Source organism: Felis catus, chromosome A2, assembly GCF_018350175.1.
Source record: "Felis catus isolate Fca126 chromosome A2, F.catus_Fca126_mat1.0, whole genome shotgun sequence".
Lineage (NCBI taxonomy): Eukaryota > Metazoa > Chordata > Mammalia > Carnivora > Felidae > Felis > Felis catus.
In genome coordinates, this window is record NC_058369.1 from 1,713,678 (window position 1) to 1,736,959 (window position 23,282).

The following is a 23,282-nucleotide window of genomic DNA, read 5'->3' on the forward strand; positions in this document are numbered from 1 at the left end:
TCCCCGCAGCTAAGGGGGCAGTGGGTCAGGTCGCTGAGGCCCAGCTCTGTGGCTCCCAGGCCGCGGGATCAGGGCAAGCTCAATCTGGACGGACTCTCTGGCTCCTCACCTATGAACCGAGAAGCGCAGCAGCACCGGCCTCAGAGGGAGACGAGACAAAGCGCTCCTGGAACCGTAATTCCAGTGATGCGGAAACGTTCTGGTCCCGGGACCCGTCCGTGCTCTTAAAAGCAACTGTGGCTACACGTGTGACAGTGTGAGGCGAGGCGGGCGGGTCGTGCCACGGCTCTCACCAGCTGAAGATATGCGTGCGCACCTGCGCGCGGCCAGCTCCCCGGGGGCAGGGATGGGGGGCGGTTTCCTGGCCCTGTCCTGACTGCTGGGCAGCAGAGACACCTGCCTGCAGCACAGCCTGGGCAGGAATCTGCCGGGGAAGAGAGGGGGCCGTGCGAGCCCCAGATGGCCCCAGCTCCCTCCAGGAGCTGCAGGGAGCACTGGGGAGACCTGCCTGCCGGGGAGGGAAGCCTGCCGGGCCCAGAGACGGGATGTGCCCTGGCTTCCCTCCACCTGCCCCCTGCCCCCTCCGCAAGCAGACGCTGCCTCCCCCCTGCACGGGGAGCAGCTGCTGGCATTAAAGAACGGTCCGTGCCGGCCCCCCTGAGCCAGCTCTGCAGAGGGTGGGCGGGCGGGCGCGGGGACACCCTGGGCTGGGCCTGGGGCAGCAGAGCAGGAGCCGCTGCGCAATCCTAACAGCATGTGCTGCCTCCCCCGATGGTATTCTGGGAATCCAAATTAATCCCAGACGCCCGGCTGCGAGGCAGAAGCAGAAGCCGATCTCGGCCCGGGCAGCAGGCCACCCGTGTCCTCCTTTTTCTTAGATCAGAATTGCCTTTTATAGCCAGCTTGATGTCTAACAACCGGGAGGGGTCAAGGGCAAGACAAGGAAGCACCAGAAACGTAGGGCAGGCAGGGAGCGACCAAGTCGAGGCTGGGGCCCAGACCCTGGACACCGTGCAGCTGAGGGGCCGAGGGGTCGAGGGTCCAGGGAGCGGGGCCTGGGGGGGGCGTCCTGCCTCGCGATCCGCATGGCTCTGGGAGGGTCGGCGAGCTGCCCACCGCCCTCGATTCCGAAGACAGAGGTGCCGTGCACAGAGCTGAGGTGCGAAGGCACATCTGTGTTCTTCCCACTCTGCCTGGCTGGAGGCGGCACGGTGGGGACCCTCCGGACGGACGGAGGAGCCCAGGAAGCCAACAGTCCGGGGCTGGGAATCGCAAACCCAGGACCGTGTTTCCAGGGCCCCGGGCGGAGACAGAACAAAACCGGGCAGGGTTCAGGCTGGTGGGCGATGGCTGAATCTGGACGCCAGCTCTCTGGGGAGTGCGAGCGGGCGAGGCCGTCAGCAGCCTCGGTGTTTGGGAGGATGACGTAAGTTGGCTTGTATCGCTGTGCACAGAGTCGGCGGTTTTTCGAAGGGCCCTGGGGCTGGGAGGGGCTTCGGTGTGTCTGGCCTGATCCAGGTCACAGGTGGGGGTGGGGACTGAACACGACAGGCAGGGGCCCCTCTGTTCTGAGCAGCTGCTAGTTTTGTGGCCCGTGCCTCTGAGCAGTGGTGCGGACACCTTCCCCCACGCCCCCCACGCCACACGCGAGAGGAGCTGTGTCTCCCACGACCCACGTTCAGGGATGAAATGGGGCCTTTCGGGACGCTTTGCCCAAACGGGTATACGACGTTGGCGGGGAGAGCACCATCAGCTGTGGCTCCTGCCCCCCGAAACGTCAGGCCACGGGGTCCCAGGAGAGCAGCTGAGTTGTGGGGGTGAATGAGGTACAGCTGCTGAAATGTAACCCCCGCCCCACCCCCCCCTTGTGCAGTCCGGATTCGTTTCCTGCAGCTACTGTAACAAATCACACTGATCTGCTGGCTTAAAACAGCAGAAGTGTATTTCTGCAGTTCTGGAGGCCAGAGTCCAAAACCGGTATCACTGGGCGGAGGTCACAGTGCCAGGGGGAGGCAGGGGGGTGCACTTTCTCTGGAGGCTCCGGGGAGGGGGGTCCTACCTCCTCCAGCTCCTGGGGGCACCTGAGTGTCAAATCCCCTCCTGCCTTCTTTTTTTTTTCAATTTTTTTTTTAACGTTTATTTATTACTGAGAGACAGAGAGAGACAGAGCACAAGATGGGAGGGGCCGAGAGACAGGGAGACCCAGAATCTGAAGCAGGTTCCAGGCTCGAGCTGTCAGCACAGAGCCCAACACGGGGCTCGAACTCACGAGCCGTGAGATCATGACCTGAGCCGAAGTCGGACACTCAACCGACTGAGCCCCCCAGGGGCCCCCCTTCTGCCTTCTCATAAGGACACCGACGGTTGCATTGAAGGCACATCAGGAAAATCCCTCCATCTGAAAAGACTTAACTTAGTGACGCCTGCAAAAGCGTGCTCCTATCAGGCGTGACTTTCGCGGGTTCTGGGGATTCAGGACCTGCTGTGCCCTGGGGCCTTTCTTGCCCAAGCACAAAGTCTTTCCAGGGCACGCGTGTGTGCACAGAGGAAAGGCTCCCGTGTCCAGCAGCCCGGAGCACCTGTGTGAGGCATGGGCTTTGGGAGCCGGGAAGGCAGTGGAGCTGAGGTTGTCCTTCTGGAAGGGAGGAGGGGAAGGCCCGTCTGGTGGATGAGAAAGCCCAGGACCAGACAGTGATGTGACGCACTGTCGGTGTGCTGAAGGCCAACGTGTCGTCCGCGTTAAAGACATTCAAACGGTAGCGATATTTTTTTAACGGAGTTGGGAAATGAAATCCGCCTGGAGTCCGTTCCCATGGGGGCTGGCCTGGCCCCGGGAACCCCACCGGCAGCGCCCTCTTCCTGCCGCACTTAGGCTGCAGGCGAGAGGGCCTGGCGAGTGTGTAACCACCAAACACACGCAAGGGGCTTTCTGGGGAGCAGCCCCGGGGGACAGCAACACGCAGAGCCGAGGCCCAACAGCGGCTCCTTCCTGGCCGGCAGCCAGAGAGCGCCCAGAAAGCTTGTGGGGTCCGACACGCCTCCTGGAGGGGCTCGCGGCTCAGGTGGCATTTGAGGAAAAAGGTCAAGCAGAGGCTGGCGGCTGCCCCTCCATGACACACGGTTTGGGCAAACCGCATGGGAGTCAGAAGGAGCTGCAGGTGGCGAGTGGGCGGAGCTGAGGAGGGGAAGTGCCGGGGAGGAGAAAACCGAAACAGAGCAACATCTGATTCAGCAGAGGCCCCGCCCACACCGAGCTGCCCTCAGAGGCTCGGGGCCTGGGGTGGCAGAGGCGGCCCGGCAGGCTTTCTGCACACACACGCACACGCACACGCGCACACACCCCGGGGGCGGGGGGGGGGGGTAGCACACTAGGCTCCCCGAGGAGCACAGCTCCCCCTGTGATCCGAGAGAGGCGGCTGGCTCGCACACACCCCAGAGTCTCGAGGCCAAGGTGCTCCAGGCCTCCACCAGCGTCTCCTCCTGCAGAGGGCTGGAGGAGTCCCAGATCCCTCCTGGGGTGAGCAGAAGTGCAGCACACGGTGGCCCTGGGGGCACCCAGGTCTGCGGTTCGCTGGCCCCATGTCGGCCAGCACCCAGGCCACCATCAGATGCCTGCAGGCCTGTGAACACAGCCGAAATCTGCGTGCCCGATCTAAAGCCTTACTTCCTCCTGCCCACATTTTTACAATTGAGGTGAGAGTTGTATACGATAAAACCAACCGTTTTAAAGTAAACATTTCAGTGGCATTGGGCGCATTCACAGTGTCCTGCAACCACCACCTCTACCAGTTCCAGAACATTCCATCAGCCCGAAAAGGAAGCCACGTCCCTATCGGCCGGCACCACTCCCCTAGCTCCCAGCCCCCACGAGCCCCCTTCCCGTCCGTGGATGAGCCGGTTCCAGATGCTCCACGCACGCGGACTCACACCCCGCGTGGCCTCTCGTGTCGGGTTCCCTCCCTGAGCGTCGCGTGTTCGGGGTCCGTCCACGGGGCGGCGGGAGTGGGCGGCTCGCTCCTGCTCGTGGCCGAGTGATGTTCCCACGTGTGGTGGACACACCGTGCGTATCCGTTCACCCACTGATGGATATGTAGACTGTTTCCACCCTTTGGCTCCCGTGAATTGTGCAGCTGTGAACATCCGTGCACGTGTCTTTATTTGAGCATCTCTGCAATCGTTTTGTGCACATTCCTAGGGCTGGAACCGCGGGGTCACCGGGCTCCCTCTCCACCTCCGCCATCCCTGGCGTGCCCAGAGCAGGCCTCGCATCTTGCCCCGTGCGGCTGGCTTCCCCACAGCACAACCAGTCAGCATGCAGGTGCGCACGCATCTGAAGGGCGTGTGTGTGTCCTGAGGTGACGGGCAGTGGGCGCCTTGCAGGACAGCGATGAGACGCAGGCACAGAACGCGAGGGACGCCCAAAATCCAGCGATCAAGGCAAATCGTGTTAACGCTCTGTGATAAAAAATCAAAACGAAGGCACAAAACCCATGGTGGCTGAAATACCAACGTGTGAAATCGAGACAGAACTGGTAACAGTGCTGAGACAGTCATCCCAGAGCCTGAACCAAGAGGAGAAACCAGAGTGCCCCATCCTGTCTGGACTCAGTTAACATTTTGAAATTTGGTTCACTGGATTTTCACATCGACTTTGCCTCACTCACGGAAATAATAAACAGTGTTCTAGTAAAATGTTCTACTTTTACATAAAAGCAAATTAGACCAAATTAGGATAAATAAGTTACCGTTAATACAAATTAATTCATTTGTATTCTACGTTAATGTGCTGTTTATCTTGATCCCAGAGGGTCTTGGTGCCACCCCAGCTCCTGCATGCAGGGCGAGTGCCCCCTGGCCACACCTGGTGCCGGCCCTGGGATGTGGGGTCCTGACGGATGGGGGGAGAGCCCAGCCCCACCGCTCACTGGCTGGGGCTACTCAGGCTCCCTTCAGGTGGACCATGTCTGGGGCCCTGGTCGTGTGGAGCATCTGGACGGTGGGATCCTGGTGCCCGTGAACACGAGTCGGACGGCCAGGACCACGAAGGGGCCGGCACAGCCCCCAACGCCCTACAGGAAGTGAGGCGTTGTCTGCTGGTCCTGAGGTAGAGGGGAGTGCGTGGAGGCCGGCTGTCAGTTTTCTCAGCCCCGGTTTCCTTGTCCACAACACAGGGGTTGTCCTGACCAAGCCTCCAGTGCTGCTGGGACAGCTTGTCAACGAGTGCCAGACCAGGCTCTGTCTCAGCCTCAGGGCCCACAGGACCAACTTCCCAAAGAAGTGGGCTCAGGGCGGTGGGCCCCAGACTATTTGCAGCCGGATGCGCCACGCTGGGAAGGATTAACGTCCCTCCAGACTCGTGAGGACACGGTCCTGGGGTGTGCGGAGGGGAGGGGAGGTGGCTGTGGCCCCCATATGGCCCACAGATCCCCCTCGGGAGCTCTCCACCATGCTGCCACCTGGGAGGCTCCAAGGAAGCAGGTGGCACTTTGTTGGAAAAGGATCAGTTGTGCAGATGGCAGCAGGGGACAATTTCTTCTGCCCCGGCCGGTCCTGTGCTGGGTCTGCTCCGGCACCCCGCCCTCTCACCTCCTGGGGCCCGGGGGGATCCCGGCTCCCAGAAAGAAAGCGGGAGGCACCACCGATGCTGGTTGCCAGGCTGGGACCCCACAGGGCAGTTGGGGTTAATTTGCGTCCCTATGACAAATGCATGTGTTGAAGCCCCAACACCCAGCACGGCAGATGAGAAACTATTTGGAAATGGGGTCACTGCAGGGGTACCTAGTTAAGGTGAGGTCATACCTGAGGAGGGGGGCCCTCATCCCACAATACTGGCATCTTTTTTAAAAGAGGCCATGTGGATGCAGACAGGCTGGGGGAAGCCCTGTGAAAATGGGGCCGAGAGGGGGTGATGCTTCTACAGGCCAAGGGACGCCAAGATTGCAGTGATCCCCCCAGTGATGCTGGGAGAGCCTGGCCCGGTTCTCCCTGAGCAGGAAGAGCCCTGTGACACCTTGATCTTGAACTTGTGGCTCCAGAGCTGGGAGAGAATGAACTTGCGCTGTTTCAGCACCCAGGTTACGGCAGCCTCCCGGGGAGACGATACCCGGGGCTGATACACTGGAACGACCACCCTAGAATGTCTGCTGGGAGCCGGCGGTGCCCTGTCCCCATCCCCACACCCTTGGAAACTCGCGTGGTTGGATCGATCAGACGACACGCAGGAAAAGCACGTGGCAAGGGTCTCGGCCTCAGGGGGCCTAGGAAACGCGACAAAGACCAGCTTTAACGTTTGCAAGGTGCTGACCCATTTCAGGAGGGGCTTGGGCCGAGGTGCGCGGGGGCCACATTTCTCTGGGCTGCTGGGTTTCAGTGGGGCCCAGTGTGAGCACACCTGTCTCCTGAACACTCAGTTTGAGACTCTCGGTTCCCAGAAGGCAGCAAAGGGAAGACACTCAGAGACAAAGCCAGGCGGGTGGCTGGCCCATGACCTCCCGGGACCCAGTGGCATTTCGAGCTGGTGTGAAAGCAATGCGGGGCGGGTCCCCTTTCCCTGCCGCCCCCGCCCAGACCCTTATGAAGCCACTGGGTTCCGTGATCTGGCCCCTGGCGAGACAGCCTCGAAAATGCAGTGGGAGACGGTGACTGAGAACCGGGATCACGAACGTCTCCCCCCAGACTGACTTAAGGGGACAGGAATTCGCCGGCTGGTGTCTAGACTGCGGTGTTTCTGGGATGCAGGAACCAGGAGCCAGAAATGCCAGCCGGTGGGGAGGGCTGTGCTGCCACCTGGTGGCCACAGCGGCATGGGGACCCGCGGAGCGTCAGGTGACTCCGGAGTGGGATATTGTGGGTAAGGCCTTGTGAGGCCTGTGTGTGATGGGGAAGGCCATGCACGATCTGCAGGGTGAGACCCCTGGGCTAGGGGCTCCATTGACCCCGGGAGACTGCGCTCTGTAGCCTTCTGACAGCTGAGGTCCTGGGGTGCTGTGCACACAGAAATAATACACGCTGAGTGGGGGCGACTCACAGACACAGGTTCACGAGTGTGAGTCCTTGGGGTCTATTCTGGGTCTAGCGTGAGCAGGACTGAACTCAACTTCTTTTCCCCAGATAAGGAATGAAGGGTCTTCCCATCCTGACAAGGCTCAAATGGGGCCGGTCACTCTTTCTGGGGTGTCCTGGGCACTGTGGGGGCTGAGCATCCCTGGCCCCCGACCCCTCGATGCCAAGAGCCCCCCTGCTCCCTGTCGTGACCACCACAGATGCCTCCACACGTGGCCCAGTGACCGCTGGGCACAGTCATTGTGCGTCAGAAACACTGGCATAGGTAATTATTTTTTTTTATTGGAGCCAAATGTCCCTTCTTGGAGGCAGAAACCGTCCAGGTTGCTGACACCAGTGTCACCCGCAGAGGCAGCCCCTGGCCTCCCCCTGTGAGGAACCTAAACCTCTGTCAGGGCTGGGTGGTGTTGGGGGCGCACAGGAATGAGGGCTGCAGGAAACCCCACCTGCTGGGCCACACGGCCCAAACAGAGGTCTCTGTGCCTTGGGCGGTAGGTCCCAGGGGCCAGGGTGTGGAGGCCAGTCTGTCCCAGGGAGGAGGCTGCGTGTCCCCAGGAGGGCCAACCTCTCACCACAAAATTCTGCTTCTGGAATTTGCCTTAATGGTCCTTAGGCACAACCCTCTCGGCTCCTGGCTTCACCTGACCGCAGGGCCACGTGGGCGGCCCGTCTGCCTTTGGGGTCCCCTTCCTCCACATGGCGATACGGAAGGTTACGTTTTACAACTGCACCCTGGTAAGGAGGAACATAAACTAGGCTGGGTTTGTTATTAAATATTCATATGTGATTCATCTTTCGTTGACTGGTTTTAGAAGAAGTTCATAAATTTTTTTTTCAACGTTTATTTATTTTTGGGACAGAGAGAGACAGAGCACGAATGGGCGAGGGGCAGAGAGAGAGGGGACACAGAATCGGAAACAGGCTCCAGGCTCCGAGCCATCAGCCCAGAGCCCGACGCGGGGCTCGAACTCACGGACCGTGAGATCGTGACCTGGCTGAAGTCGGACGCTTAACCGACCGCGCCACCCAGGCGCCCCGGTTTTAGAAGAAGTTCAAATGAACACATGTCCGTGGGCCCTGGGTGCTGGCCCCACCTCCCGCCCAGACCGGCCCATCGAGGACACGCCAGCTCCTGGGTGTTCGCCTGGAAGGCTGGTGCTGCCCCGGACGCAGTCCCAGCCTGGGGTGCTCTTGCCCCCAGGGGTCGTGGGGTGAAGTCTGTGGACGTCCACGGCTGTCCCTGGCCTTGGTGGGTGGGAGCCAGGGATGCTGCTGAACGTCCCCCACCCCAGTGCCCAGGACACCCCCCGGAGGGTGAATGCGCCGTGCCACGTGTCCGTCTGTGGCACCGAGACCCTGGGCCACGCCAGTTAACTCACAGGCACGTCTGGTGAATCCTGTTGCCGTGAGGCGACTGAAGACCGGGCGGAAAGCTGCAGTCACAGTGGCTTCCGAGGACAAGGTCTGAGGACCACGCCCAGGGCTCCTCAGGAGGGGAGGGAGCCTGACCCACACATTCGGTGGGAGCCACGCCTGGGAGCAGGCCCAGAGCTCCGGAGATGCAGGGAGGCGGGGAGGAGGTCTGCACTGCACATAAGCAGGGTCACAGGTCACAGGTCACCAATTACTCCGTGCCCAGCAGGTGGAGTGCAGGCTTGGGGGGGTGGGGCACACAAGGTCCTGTGTGTGCTACAGTGCACGTGACATGAAAACTACCATCTTACACTTCAATTCAGTGGCATTTGTGAAACGCACACTTCTATCTACTTCCAGAACATTCCATCAGCCCCAAAGAAGCCTCGTCCTCATCAGCCGTCACCCTTCCACCCCCTCCCCCAGTCCCCCGGCCCCCACGAGCCCCCTTCCTGTCCATGGATGAGCCTGTTCGGGACGTTTCACACACGTGGACTCACACCCCGTGTGGCCTGTCATGTCCGGTTCCCTCCCTGAGCGTCGCGTGTTCGGGGTCCGTCCGCGGGGCGGCGGGGGTGGGCGCCTCGCTCCTGCTGTGGCCGAGGGACATGCGTGTGTGCGGTGGGCACGTTGTGGGTGCGGGTCACCTGTGGATGGACACTCGTACCACTCTCAGTTCACAGCTGTGCTGAGTCGTGCTGCTGTGCACACGCGTGTGCAAATTCCTGTTCGTGCACATTTTTCCATCGCTCTGGGTGCGTACCCGGGAACGGAACTGCTGGATCATGTGGTGTAGCCCTGCGTCTAATTTAAGGAGGGGCCGCCACACTGTCCTCCAAGGCGGCCATCCCCCTCCCGCGGCGCATTCGTTCACGGCCAAGGTGCACCTCCTTGTTTCACGGTGGCACAAGGATTCGCTGAGATGTGTGCCCAGGGCACCTGCCATGCGCCTGGCATCGCGGAGTCCCTCCCCACCCTGCATCCCTACAGGGCGCCCCAGAATGTGGCGACGCAGGGCCAGGCAGCAGCAAGGCCCGCCAGGCCTCCTGGGCAGATGGTGAAGGGCCGCCGCCACCGAGGCGCATTCCCGGCGGGTCTTTGTCCCTGCAGGCAGGGGCCCTGCTGACGTTCTTAGCTGCGGGGCCCCCCGAGCCAGCTCAGGGCCTGACCTGAGCTGACACAGCACAACAGGGGTGTTCCTGGGCCAAAGACTAGTGGCCAGACCCCCCACGCTGAAGAAAGGGAGCTGGACAGAGCACAGGCCTTGGGGCTGCTGGCCTGGCGCTGAGCCTCGGTTTCCCCAGCTGGCGTCACAGGGTAAGCCCAGCCTGCCTTGCTGGTTGTGAGGATGACTGTGAGAGAAAATGTGTTGCAACTCGGAAGGTTCTGGCAAGGGTGAACCTCTCACAGGTGGCCTACCCAACCAAGGAAACCAGGTGTTCCAAGCCCGTATGCATAAGGGCAGGGTCACCCCCGCCCCCCACTGCGCTGCTGACATCACGGTGGGTTGGTCTCTGTGGGGGTGTCCCGGGCGCTGTGGGGCCCTGAGCAGCATCCTTGGCCCCCCACTCCCTCAAAGTCCACAGTCTCCACAACCACACACGTCTCCAAACATGGCCCGTGTCCCCTGGGGCAGGATGGCCCCAGATGAGCCCCTCTGCATTAGGGGGTTCCATCAACCCACAAGGGACTTTATGTCCCACAATCATCTAACGCCAATTCTAAAGCTTGAAAGTCTGTCTCAAACACAAGTCCAAGTCGCCATGTGGCAGGGTCACCGTGGGTCCCTCTAAGAAACCCTCTGACACAGAGGTAGGCAAACCCTGGCTCTGGGCCTCCTGTCCTTGTAAATAAAGTTTTATTGGCACACGGCCCATTCATTTACAAGGGCACAACCAATAGGTCTCGACAGACAAGGTCTGGCCCATCAAGCCGAAAATATTCACTATCTGGCCCTTTACGGAAAAGGTTCGTGACCCCCGGCCTAGGCAAAGCTGGACGGACCTAATGTTCTAGACAGGGCAGATAGACACACACACAAATAATGATGTAATATAGAAACAATTTCACTCGGTGGCACCGGAGGGAACGCAGAGCAGTTCAGAAGGACCGCGTGCAGAGTGGGAGGGAGGCAGCGTCCAAGACGGGCCGGGGAAAAGAGGTCTGGCTGGAGGGGAGGGGGTGCCTCGGAGCAAAGACCCTAAAGAACAGGGGCAGCTGGGAGGCTGTTTGGAGGGAAGGTGGCCGCACAGATGTCTGGGGGAGGGGGAGGGTGCAGCGAGGCCAAAGAGGCTGACAGACCGAGGCTCTGGTCCTCGGGAGACCAGGAAGGGGGCACCCGGCCGCGGAAGTCACGTGATCTGACGAAGCTCCCTCTGCCCGCCCAGCCCGCTGCGCTGGCCTTTCTCTCCTCCGCGTGACACAGCCCTGCCGGAGGCCCGGAAGCCAGACCTGCCACCACTTCTGGACACTGGGCTGGCTTCTGCGAAGCCGGGTCCTGACCTCTCAGCCGGCCTCCAGCCCCACCCAGAGCTTGCTGGAAACGAGCTTCCTGGAAGCCCCAGGCACGGGGCCACACAGCCCGCTGACACCCTGCCAGGCTGCTGCAGGACCCTTGGCTGCCGCCGAAGGGCCCGGGGGAAGTGTCACGGTGTCGGTGCCCTCCCCCCACCCCTTCCTGCAGAGGACAGCAGCTCCCCGTGCCCACAGGCTGTGCAGGAGCTCAGGCCCGCGTTCCTGTGGACAGGGAGTGCACTGCGTCCCCGTGACCGGCCGCCACCCACCACACAGCGGAGGGGACGCCTGCCAACATCCTCGCATCATCCCGTGACATCAGAGGTCGGAATCTCAGAGCTGCAGGAGTCCAGACATGGCACTGGGCTGGGTTGTTCTCTGGGGAAGTGACCTGGGCGCTCGGGGACTGAGCAGCAGTCCTGGGTCCCACCCCTCGATCCCAGGACCCCCCCAGGGAACGATGGCCACAGACATCTCCAGACACCTCCCAGTCCCCTGGAGGCAGACCCCCGCCACCATGAGGCCCCCCACCCCTGCCTCAGTCCGGTGATAGAAATGACTTGGGAAGCCGCTGGTCAGACCCTGCGTTCAGTGCCCCGTGTGGGCACCTGCGTGTTTGGGGATTACAGTGAGGAGCCTGTGGAGGTGGGGCTCCTGGGCTCACATTTCTGGTTGCCTGATCCCTGGAAAGTGCAGTTCACAGCCTTCTGCTTCCCGGCCAAGAATCCAGCCGAGGATCCTGGGTCTCGCAGCATTTCTGGCACTGGCTGCCCCCAGGCCTGCTCCCAACAGGTGCTGGGAGGGACCCAGCTGTACCCCGAGGGTGGGCTCTGTCTTCCACTCGGCCGCTTGTCAAAGAGCCTGGACTAGGGGTGGCTCTCAGTGGGGCTGTCCCCAGGGGACACGGGATGATGTCTGGGGGCACCTGTGGTTGTCACATTGGGGGGCTCCTGGCGTCAAGTGGGTGGGGGTCAGGGACACCGCTCGGCCCCCACAGCGCCCAGGACGTCCCTGAATATACGCAGTGCGGAGGGCGACAGACCCTGCATTAAGTATTTGGCAAAAATGGAGTCTGATCCCTGCTCACACTGGACGCCAGAGTAAGTCCTCAGGGGTCACGCAGTACAAGCCAGGGTGACCCCGGCCACGATAAGTCACCCCTCTCCTCCCCCTCAGCTCAGGTCGTGCGCTGCGTGTGCACATCAGCGACACACTGGCTGGGAAGGGCGAGGAAGGTGAAGCCTATGGCGGCCAGGCAGAGGCTCCGGTGGGACAGGGCAGGGCTGGACTGACCCCACGTTTCTGTCACCGGCAACGGGGTGAAGCAGATCTCCAGACGGTATTTCCCAGCCTTCTGCTCAGTTCGGCCCAGCACACACACACGGGAGGCAGGGAAGAAAGCGTGGACAGGCGCCAAGGCCAGCAGCTTGGGCCTGCTGCAGGAGGGGGACCCGAGGAGGACGCACACACGGCCAGAGGGCCCTACAGACGGAGGGGCCTGGAGCCCAGCCACCCCACCAGAGAGTCCGCCCCTCCGGCCTGCACCGTGGGGCTGACACGGCTGCCCTGGCCGGGCCCGGCACTCGGACGGCCCACCCTGTCCTAACACCGCTCTCCCCGCCCCCAATCTCCCCCCGGGTCTGTGATCGGCCCCGTGGCTGAGCCCCACCAAGTGCTCCGGGGACGCCTGGGCAGGTGGGGGTGCGGCACCGGGGGCATCTGAATTTCCGAGCGGAGAGCAACCTGGAGTCCCTCCGGAGTTCAAGCCCGGCTGAACTGCTGTCCTCAGTGGGGCGATCCTGGCCCCACCCCCTCAATGCCAGGAGCCCCCCAGCTGTGACAACCACAGATGTCCCCAGATACCGTCCAGTGTCCCCTGGGCCAGAGCTGCCTTTAGTTGGAAAATGCTGGCCTGGACCAGGAACCGGGCTCCTCCAGGGAGGCTGAGTTGACCCACGGTGGGGGGGCTAAGCCTGCACTTGCCTCTGCGGCCCCCACCCTGCCTTGGGGGTTGGGAGCCTCGGCCCCTGCGTCAGCCAGGTCGGCGTGGGACCAGCCCAGACAGAGGGGCTCATCCCCCCTTCTGCCTCCGACGCTCCTGCCCACCCGCGGGGGTTGGCGTGGACGTCCCCTCTCCAGAGACCTCCCTGGACCCCCGGCTGCAGAGTCTGTCTTCCCGGCCCCTCATCGCCAGGTCGCCAGCACATCTCCCAGGTCGGGTAATGACGACCGACCGTCCGCAGCACGTGACAGCCGTTGGGTCAGGACTCGCTGACTCGCCTGGTCGTTCACCCCTCTTTCCCTGCCCAGCTCCTGCCTGTTCACCCCGACGCCTGGTCCCCAGGGCGGAGCACCCCCCTCCTCCGACTGCAGACCGCAGCCTCCAACCTCACTTTCCTTCCTTCCGGACATGTTTTTAAATGGAGTTTTCAGTTGGAATAATTTGGGATTTACAGAAAACTGGCAGAGACAGAAGAGAGAGCTCCGTCCGCCCTCCAACCAGCACCCCTCGTGGGAGCACCGTTCCTCCCAGGGCGCGTCTGTCACAGTGATGTGGCCACGCCTGACAAGCGTGACCATCCTGTCTCTGTGGCGTCCTCGGCTCTGTCCCAGTCCCTCGGGTTTTCCTTGCTACCTTCTCAGCAAATCTGAGTGACTTTTCACTTAATAAAGTGTCATTTAGCATTTTTTATTGTTGTTTCTAAGTCAATTTATAAAACTTAAATATCTTCTCAGTTTTAACTTTGAGTCCACTGACTTGATGAATAGAACGCGCACGAGGGGCGCCTGGGGGCTCAGCTGGCTGGGTGTCCGACTCTTGGTTTCGGCTCAGGTCATGACCCCAGGGTCGGGGGATCGAGGCCCACATCAGGCTCCTCGCTGAGTACAGAGCCTGCTTGGGATTCTCTCTTTCTCTCTCTCTCTTCCTCTGCCTCTCTCCCTCACTCACTCGCTCTCTCAAAAAATAAAAATAAATAAGTAAATAAAAATAGAACCTGCAAGAAACAAAAACTCTTTGGAGTCTTCAGGACCCGGATTTGAGAACTTCTGTCCTAAAGCAGGGTCAGAAGACCAGGACCCTTCATGCGGTTCTGCACAGAGTCTCTTTTTTTTTTTTTAGGTTTACTTATTTTTGAGAGAGAGAGAGACAGACAGAGACAGAGTGTGAGTGGGGGAGGGGCAGAGAGAGAGGGAGACACGGAATCCCAAGCAGGCTCCAGGCTCCGAACTGTCAGCACAGAGCCCGACGCGGGGCTCGAACCCACGAACCGCGAGATCGTGACCTGAGCCGAAGTCGGACGCTCAACCGACTGAGCCACCCGGGTGCCCCTTGCTCACAAAGTCTTAATGGCATGTGGCCACATCAACCTGTTGTCTCTGGCAGCTTCCGTGCTGCAAGGGCAATGCTGAGTTGTTACAACGGAGACTTTCCAGCCTGCAAAGGTTAAAAATACTTAAGGCATAGCCCTCCCCAGAAAAAGGTGGCCACCCTCGGTCTAGATTACAGCAAGTCTGTACTGGTGCTTGTACACAGCAGGTCCACGCCTTACCAGAGCACAGGCCCTCGCAGATGCTGGAATATTGTCAAGGTACTCATCACATAACATCTTTTAAGGCAAATGCCACTGTGGAACATATTGACCCGTGAACAGGAGCGAGGCGCCCACCCCCGCTGCCCCGCGGGCAGACCCCTAACACACGACACTCAGAGAGGGAACCAGACACGAGAGGCCACACGGGGTGTGAGTCCACGTGTGTGAAAGGTCCAGAACAGACTCATCCACGGACGGAAGGGGGTTCGTGGGGGCTGGGGGTGATGGGGGCTGGGGGTGATAGTTGATGGGGATGGGGTTGCTTTTTGGGCTGATGGAATTAAATAATGCAATGGTTAAACAAGCATGTAAATGCACTAAAACACACTGAACTATACGCTTTAAAAGGGTGAATTGGGGGCACCTGGGTGGCTCAGTCGCTTAAGTGGCCGACTTCGGCTCAGGTCACGATCTCACGGTCCATGAGTTTGAGCCCCGCGTCGGGCTCTGTGCTGACAGCTCAGAGCCTGGAGCCTGTTTCGGATTCTGTGTCTCCCTCTCTCTGACCCTCCCCCATTCATGCTCTGTCTCTCTCTGTCTCAAAAATAAATGTTAAAAAAATTTTTTTTTAATTAAAAAAATAATAATAAAAAAATCAAAGGGTGAATTGTGTGGTGAGTGGATTATATCTCAACAAAGCTGTTATCAAAACATTTTTTTAACCCACAGAATTAAGAAAACAGCCAATAGGCCTGCACTTCGGCTCCCGCTGCTCTGTGTCCCCTCCATGCACCAGGTCTGGCCCCCGCTGCCCTCCCCCCACTGCTATCCACACCACAGACACACTTTCGGCCCCCACCCAACCCAGAGCAGGGTCCACCCCAAGGGGACACTCGGCCATGAGAACAACAGGACACAGAAAAGGGGAAAAAAGTCAAGATCGCTCTCTCTCTCCAAGCAAATTAGGAAGATCTCGGGCAAGAATGCAGCATTTCCAAGCCATTAAGAGCAAAAGAGAAGATTTCCAGGAACATCCCAGCCGTGGGAGGGCTCCCTGGGCCACGGTGGCAGCCACCTTCCTCATGCCATCGGCACCCCTGGCTGGGAGCTGGAGCTGCACCCTCCCAGCTGGGTTTCCGCCTTCCTTTATAAAAGGGGTGAAGGATGGGGTGAAGGCTCCCCTGCTGGCAGAGGGCCCCGAAGGTCGGAGCATAGCTCGGCTAAGTGACTTGCAAACAGAGGCCCACCTATGTGGCTTTGACCGGCTCTGGGGCCGCCTCCTGGGGCGACCCAGCCCCCCCTTCCCTCGGGCACAGCCTTCCTTACTGAGGACAGAGTCCAGCCCCCTTCCCATGGTGCACTGAATAACGACCCCCCCAGACTCATGCCCACAGGAGCCTCAGAAGGTGCCTGACACGAACCGAATTGTGTCCCCCAGATTCCTATGTTGAAGCCCTAACCCCCGATGTGATCATGGTTGGAGATGGGGCCTTATAAGAGGTGATCGATTTAAACGAGGTTACAAGGGCGGCCCCGGTCTGCACAGAATGACGGCCCTGCGGGGACACGGCGAGAGGTCAGAATCTGCACACCCAGGAGAGCGGCCTCAGCAGGACCCAGCCCTGACGACAGCCTGGTCTCAGACCTCCCGCCTCTAGAACCGTGAGGACAGACACTTCACTGTTTAGCTGCCCCCTCAGTGGGACTTGGTTAGAGCAGCTGGGGCTCTGGGGACCTTATCTGAACATGGGCAAAGTCTCTGCAGGTGTGACTGGTTCGATTAACATGAGACCATGCAGGATCAGGGTGGGCCCCCACCTGGGGGGTCTGGTGTCCTTATCGGAAGAGAGACACACAGGGAGAGGCAGGCGCTGCGGGGACAGGCCACGGGCTGCTGGGCCCCCAGGAACTGGAGGAGGGGGGAGGAACCATCCCCTGGAACCTCTGGAGGGAGCTTGGCCCCACCACACTGTGACCTCAGCCATATGGCCCCGGAACGTGGGAGAACGAAATTCTGCGTTTAAAAAAAAAATGTTTACTTTTGAAAGACAGAGAGAGTAGAGGGGGAGAGAGAGAATCCCAAGCGGGCTCCACCCGGAACTGATATCAAGAGTCAGATGCTCAACCGAAATGCTCCCAAAATTCTGTGGTTTTAAGCCCCCTGGTTTGTGGTCTTTTGTCACAGTGGCCCCAGGACACTGGCACACGCCTCTCTGGTCTCCCCCCAACCCCACGCCGACTGCATAGGAGGAGCCAGCTCAACCCACCGCGTCTTCAAGAAACCACTCGGAGTATCTGCGCGTGCCCTCACCCACCCTTGGCCGCGGAAGCACCCCCACTCCCCTAGGTGGCTGCCACCTGGTGCCTTTTCCGGATTGCTTTTCAAAAACATTCTGTTGTAATTTTGATGGGCTGTATCAGTCCCTTCCGGCTGCCAACGCAGAACGCCACGGACAAGGCGCCTTAAGCCGCAGGCCTCACTTCTCACTTCAGGAGCCTGGAAGTATGAGATCACGGCTCCGGGCAGGGTCCCTGGTAAGGGTGCACTTCCTCGCGGGCAGACTCCTCGCTGTGGCCCACCGCGGGGCCCCACCCTCAGGACCTCACCCGACAGCATCACCTCCCCCCCCCCACCCCCCTCCTCAGGGCGTCCACGCACAAATTCGGGGGATGCAAACACTGGGTCCCTGACGTGGGGGTACGTCATCATCATCAAACGCCCACTACGTGCAGGCCAGGACCCGGGCCGGCGCGGGTGGGCAGGTCCCCTGTGGCTCCACCCCCTGGCAGGTGAGCTGACCTGGTGCCCTGCGCACACGGGCCCGTGGGCCTGGCACTCCCCTGCCCCACTTTGTGCTTTGCAGGGGTGCACCTCCCCCTGCCGGAACTCAGCCAGCAACTCTGCCTGGAAGGAGACGGAGCGTGTCCCGGAGAGACCCCGACGCCGGCCATGGTGGCCGCTTCCAGGCAGGGTGGCCGAGAGCACAAGGGGAGGGGGACGCCATTCTCCTCCTGTGTCATTTGCACCTTGGGAGCTTTTGTTCCAGGGCACGCTTATTTGTGCAAAAAGCCTGTATTTCCTCCGAGGGCTGTGCGGGTCCAAGTGGGGGCGGGTGAGGGAGAAGTCACATCTTGGATTCCGCAGCTCAGAAGGGGCTCCCCTGTGTCCTGGGGGGCAGACCCGTGACCTGGGGTGACGTGTCAAACCAAAACGGAAAGGTATTTTATCCCCAAAAGAATTCCAAGCAGGGACTCAAACAGGTAGTTTCACCCCCACGTTCATAGCAGCGCGATTCACAGCAGCCGCAAAAAGGGTGGAGACAACCCGTGTCCATCCGTGGATGAAGGACAAACGCGGTGTGTCCATCCACATGCTGAAGTAGGATCCAGTCTCAGGAAGGAAGGACGTCCTGCCACCTGCCACCGCGTGGACGGACCCGGAGGACACTGTGCGTGGTGACAGGAGCCAGACACAGAAGGACACGTCCCGCGTGACCCCACGCACAGGGGGTCCCCAGAGGAGTCCCGTCCACCGAGTCAGAGAATAGACGGTGGGAGCCAGGGGTGGGGCAGGGGCGGGGAGTCCCTGCTTCATGGGGACAGGGTCTCGGTCTGGGGAGATGGAAAGTTCTGGAGACGGGTGGCGGGATGGCGGGGACGGCTGCACGACAGTGTGAGTGTGCCTGATGCCGCTGAGCTGTGCACTTAGACGTGGTTAGGATCATGAATTTTTTGTAAAGTTTGCTCCTTTATTTTGAGAGAGAGAGAGAGAGAGAGAGAGAGAGAGAGAGAGAGAGGGAGGGAGTGCTTCAAGTGCTCATGAGGCCGTCTCTGTCCCCAGTTTGTCATGTGTGGCACAATGTGGCCTGTGCACAAACGTGGCAGCCCTGGTGGCCTCGTGGTGCAGGTGACTGTCCCCAGCCGCCCCCTCTGCTGGGCTCCCTCCAGGAGCAAGCCGGTCTTCGGGGAAGCGTGCACAGACCAGCTCTGGCAACCTTCCCTGGTAGGTGCCAGGAAGGGGGTGCAGGTGGCGGCCAAGGAACCGCAGTCCCTCCCCTCCCAGCGTCCCAGGTGTTCACCTGGAATGCAGAGGCCCGCCCCGAGGACAGGAAAACAAGGCCAGCTCGGGACACACAGCTGCCGCCTGCGGCCGTCCTTCCTGGGGGATGCGGGCCGGACCCGCGGAAGGGGGACTCCATTCGCTGCTTTCCCAAGGGCGTGGGGGCTCCCGGCCAGGGGCACGTTCTGTCCCCATGGTTCTGACACTTCCTTCTCGCCCGGCCAGAGGGAAGGACGCTGGGACAAGAGCAGGGGTCCAGGGCTCACCGCCAACCTGCCGAAGGGCGGGGGGCCTCTCACGCAGCCCTGACGTTTCCACGGATACCGGAGAAGCTGGAGGGAGGAGGGAGGCAGGGCCCAAAGACGCAGGGCTCTGGGGAGTGACCCCCAATGACCGCAGGCGGAAGGGACTCACTGCCCGTGCACCCAGGCCTGGGGAGCTGCGCCCTCACGGACTCCCTGCAACAACCCGGGGCGTCAGGGTGGAAGCCGGTTTCACCGAAGGGCAGGTGAGGGCTGAGCTCCCCGGGCCTGGCTCTGAGGCCCACTCCCAGCCCCAAGCTGGCCTGGCCAGCAGCACCGTGGAAACAGCCCTAAAGCCCCCGGGGACCTCTGCCCGCCATCGCTGGGGTGACTGGGCACCCTCACCTCTGCACCTCAATTTCCTAATCTGGAAAACATGCTCAGTCTGTCGTTGCCACGGGTGGGCCTGGAACCCTCTGCCCTTGGCCTCCCTGCTCCCTCTCCCTCAGCCTGTGCCGTCGGTCCTGGCAACGGCCTCAGCTCCCGTGCCCCTGGAGGGTCCCCCTGCATCCAGTCAGCTCCAGGGCCTTATCAACCTCAACTCGGACCTCACTTCCTCCAGGAAGGCCTCCCTGAATACCTGCTCTCACTCCGAGGCAGTATTGTCAGCCATCAGCTCTCTCACCTGGGGTCTCACCCAGGGCAGTCCTGCCCCAGGGGACACCGAGTGAGGCAGGGACATCTGTAGCTGCCACGACTGGGGGACCTCCTGGCGTCGAGTGGATGGGGCCCTGGATGCTGCTACCCCACTCCCCAGTGCCCCGCTGGCTACCCCATGGCACCAGGACACAGAAGGGACACAGAGGGCCTGATTAACGGTTTGCCAGGTATGACCCCAGCTGGAGTCCCCACTGCTGTCTGTCTTCCCGCGTAGTCTGCGTGCCTATCCTCACACCTGCACCCCCGGCCCCTGTCAAGGACACACACCGGGAGCACTGCCAGACCTGGCCCTCTGTCCCTCCGGCCGCCGCTGGCTTGGCGGGCCTGCCTCCCGAGGGCCAGAGGGCGCCTGGCTCCCGCCCCGAGAGCCTGCCTCCCGCAGGAGCAGAGCTCGGCTCAGCGGGAACATTCGTCAGGGAGCCAGGGAACGGCATGTCACATTCCGGGAGGCTAATGAGCTCAGACCTCAGCTCCGGCAATGACTCCGCCAAGGAAGCTGCACGTGATCATTACTCGTCCCGGGTTCTGCTCACTGTCCCTGACGTGTCACTGGTCCCGCTCGCAGGCTCGCCTCTCTGTGCGGGAGGTCAGGCGAGGACTGTCCCAGGGCCGCCTTCCCCCCTTCGTTCACCCACTCGCTGAACCCCCGCGAGGGGTCGGACGAAACCCCCGACCTGCAGGTTCCACAACTGGGCCCGGAGGACAGACGCGGCTCGTCTGAATGTCACAGAACACTTAAGGTACTTGGCCCCTCTGCCACGATCTTCTCATCCATGAAATGGGGACAACTGGGCCCTCAACTCAGGTCTCACGGGCCCGAAATCAAGGGACTGGCCGGGCCGAGCTCTCATCTGGAACTCGGGACCCCCGGCCAGCTCGTGTGAGCGGCTGGCAGAATCCACTCCCCTGTGGGACTCAGGTCCCCGTTCTCCTCCTGGCTGCCGGACGGCGTTTGCTCCGAGTGTTCCTGACGTGGCCGCTTGCTTTCTTCAAGGCCAGCACATTGCTACTGCCGCTGCTCTGCTCTGTCTCCGTCTCTCTCATTTTGGCAAAACCCAACAAACACACGCCTCCACGTCACCCGTCGTCATGTGTCCAGGCCGTTAGTGGCAAGGGGATTCCTATCAGTGTGCAGTGGGCGCCTTCAGCCTTTTTATCCCATCGAGGCAGAGACACCTGTGTCTGTTTCCCGGGCCTCCGCCCGCCGGCCCGACACACGCCAGCGACCAGAGCTCTCTCCACCTGACGGACGTGTAACAGTCCCGCACGCGCCTCCAGGAGGCAAAGCCAAATCTGCGCGTGCGCTGAATGGCTGGGAACCGCACACGCCGGGTCCCCACGCCAATTTCCCGGTTTAGCACCACAGTGACGAGAGATGCTGCCCCTGGGGGAAGCGGGACGGAGGGGGTACGGGATCAGGCCTCAGGAGTGACTGTGACTTCCAATGGATCTGTAATTATTTCAAAATACAAGTGTTTTAACAATTCGGTGAAGCGATGGCACCCGGGCGGCTCACGGTGTTGTGGGTTCGAGCCCCGCGTCGGGCTCTGTGTTGACCGCATGGAGCCTGCTTGGGATTCTCAACCTCTCTCTGTCCCTGTCTCTGTCTCTCTGTCTCTCTCCAAATTAAAAAAATAAAAACCAGGCGAAGCTGTGAGTACATTCGGGTGTAACTGGGACAAAGCAGGCCGTGCATTCCGCAAACGCGCCCTTTCTCTCCCAGTCCTGACCCCCCAGTCCCGGTGATGCTGCCAGCACGGAGGGGGCGGACGAGGCATCACCTGCTCAGCCCGGGGCGAGGCTTTGGGCTGGCTGTCTTGAAGGAGTACACTCCCTTCTTTCCCTTTGTGGCCGACAGGATTCTAAGAGCCCCAAATCCCTGCTCCCTGGTGAACACGCTGTGTAGACCAACCTTCAGTGTGGACAGGACCCGGGAACATGGTAAGATACTATTTCCTGCTGAGGCTATTTGGGGTTTTTTTGTTTGTTTGTTTGTTTTTAGAGAGAGACAAAAGGAGCACACACATGCACAAGCAGGGAAGAGGCAGAGAGAGAGAGAGCGAGAGCGATAGCGAGAGAGTCTCAAGCAGGCTCCATGTGGCACGGAGCCCGACACAGGGACCAAGCCCGTAACACTGGAATCACGACCTGAGCCAAATCGAGAGTTGGATACTTAACCGACTGAGCCACCCAGGCGCCCCATGCTTAGGCTATTTTGTATGGAAGAAGGGGTTTGAGTGACGTAGTTAAGCCCCCAGATCGGTTGACTTTGAATTAATAAAAAAAGGGAACACACGTGGGTGGGCCTGGCCTAATCAGGTGAACCCTTCAACGGGTCAGAGACCTTCCGGACGTAAGAGACTGGAAGCAGGAGGGGGCCAGTGGAGGAGACCATGTGGCCCCTGAGAGTCTAGGGTGGCCCTTTGCTGGCCGCTAGCAAGGCAGCAGGGATCGCAGTCTGATGACAAAGAAACTGAACCCTGACGACAGACCGAGTGAACCTGGAGGCAGGTCCTTTCTCAGTCAAGCCTCAGTGACACCTCAACGCTGCCCAAGCCCGGTGAGGCCCTGGGCACAGATGCCAGCCACGCAGTCCACACCGCTGCCCTGCAGACCCAGGAGCGGATAAGCCGCGTGGAGCTCGCTGTGTGTGGTGATGTTACGCAGCCCCGGCTAGCTAACACACTCTAGGTGACGGCTCTCCCATCACTTTCACGTTCGGTCACACACGACGGATGCTCCTTTCGCTCGGAAACTCCAAGGCCGTGGGGAGCGGGGAGCCGGGAATCGTGCACGGAGCCCAAGACAGGTCTTTATTACAAAGCCCGGTACCAGCCCTCCAAAGGCCTCCCCTCCGGTTGCCATCACATGGGGGGCACCTGCGACAGTTAGAGAGCACCGTCTGTGGCAGTCTGTGGCAATCGAGGCAAGCACCCCGCCCCCCACCCCACACCTGCATCTCCCGCACCTGCTCAGGCCTCCGCCGCCGGGCTGATGTCGGCCCCGGAGTCCCTCTTGCTGCCTCCTGCTACTGAGCACGTCTCCAGGCCGTCCCTTCCCCTCTGTCCTGCGTACCCCGACCCTGCCCTGGGGGCTTCCGCAGACAGATGTGAGCAGTGAGCCCAGCGGGGCCCAGGCGCACGGACGTTTGCTGACCGAATGATTGGGAGGGAAGGAAAATAAGGAACCGACAACCCACCGGCTCCAAGGGAATCAGGCCGAGAATGGACCCTGGGGAGATGCGGGACCCCCGTGCCCACCCAGGGGAGGCCCTCGCGGCTTCCACCCGGCTCCCGGCTCCCCCGCCCCCACCTTCCTGTCCCACGTGACTGTCGCCCTGTGTGTTTTGAGTCGAGAGGCTGCAGTTTGATGAGTAGCGAGCGGGGCGTGTGCGCACCGCGCCCTGCCCCGAGGGAGGCCGACTGTGCCAGCGGTTGCCCAGCAAACGTGCCCGCGATGCGTGGCCTCCGCTCCTGAGTTGCCACTGGGCTGCTCCGCTCCAGCAGCCCCACGGACGGGTCCCCTGCCCCGGTGATCTCCCACGTGAGACTCCCTGGGTCTGCGTTGCCAAATCAGTAAAATCCGACGGAAACCTGTGGTGTGCCTTGGCCCGCAGGGTCAGGAAGACGGCTTGGGTGGGACCCAGGCAGTGACGCACGTGGACAGTGGGGCCGGACCCTGACTCCCTGTGGGAGCCGAGAATCCTGCACAGCCGGGACCTCTCGCCTCGCCACGGCG

At 61.0% G+C, this 23,282-nt stretch overlaps 1 protein-coding gene across 1 annotated transcript in view; it reads right to left on the bottom strand.

Moving 5' to 3' along the window:
- The window catches only part of GNG7 (G protein subunit gamma 7), a 119,407-nt gene that overhangs the window by 61,671 nt on the left and 34,454 nt on the right, over nucleotides 1–23,282 (bottom strand). The window lies entirely within an intron of this gene.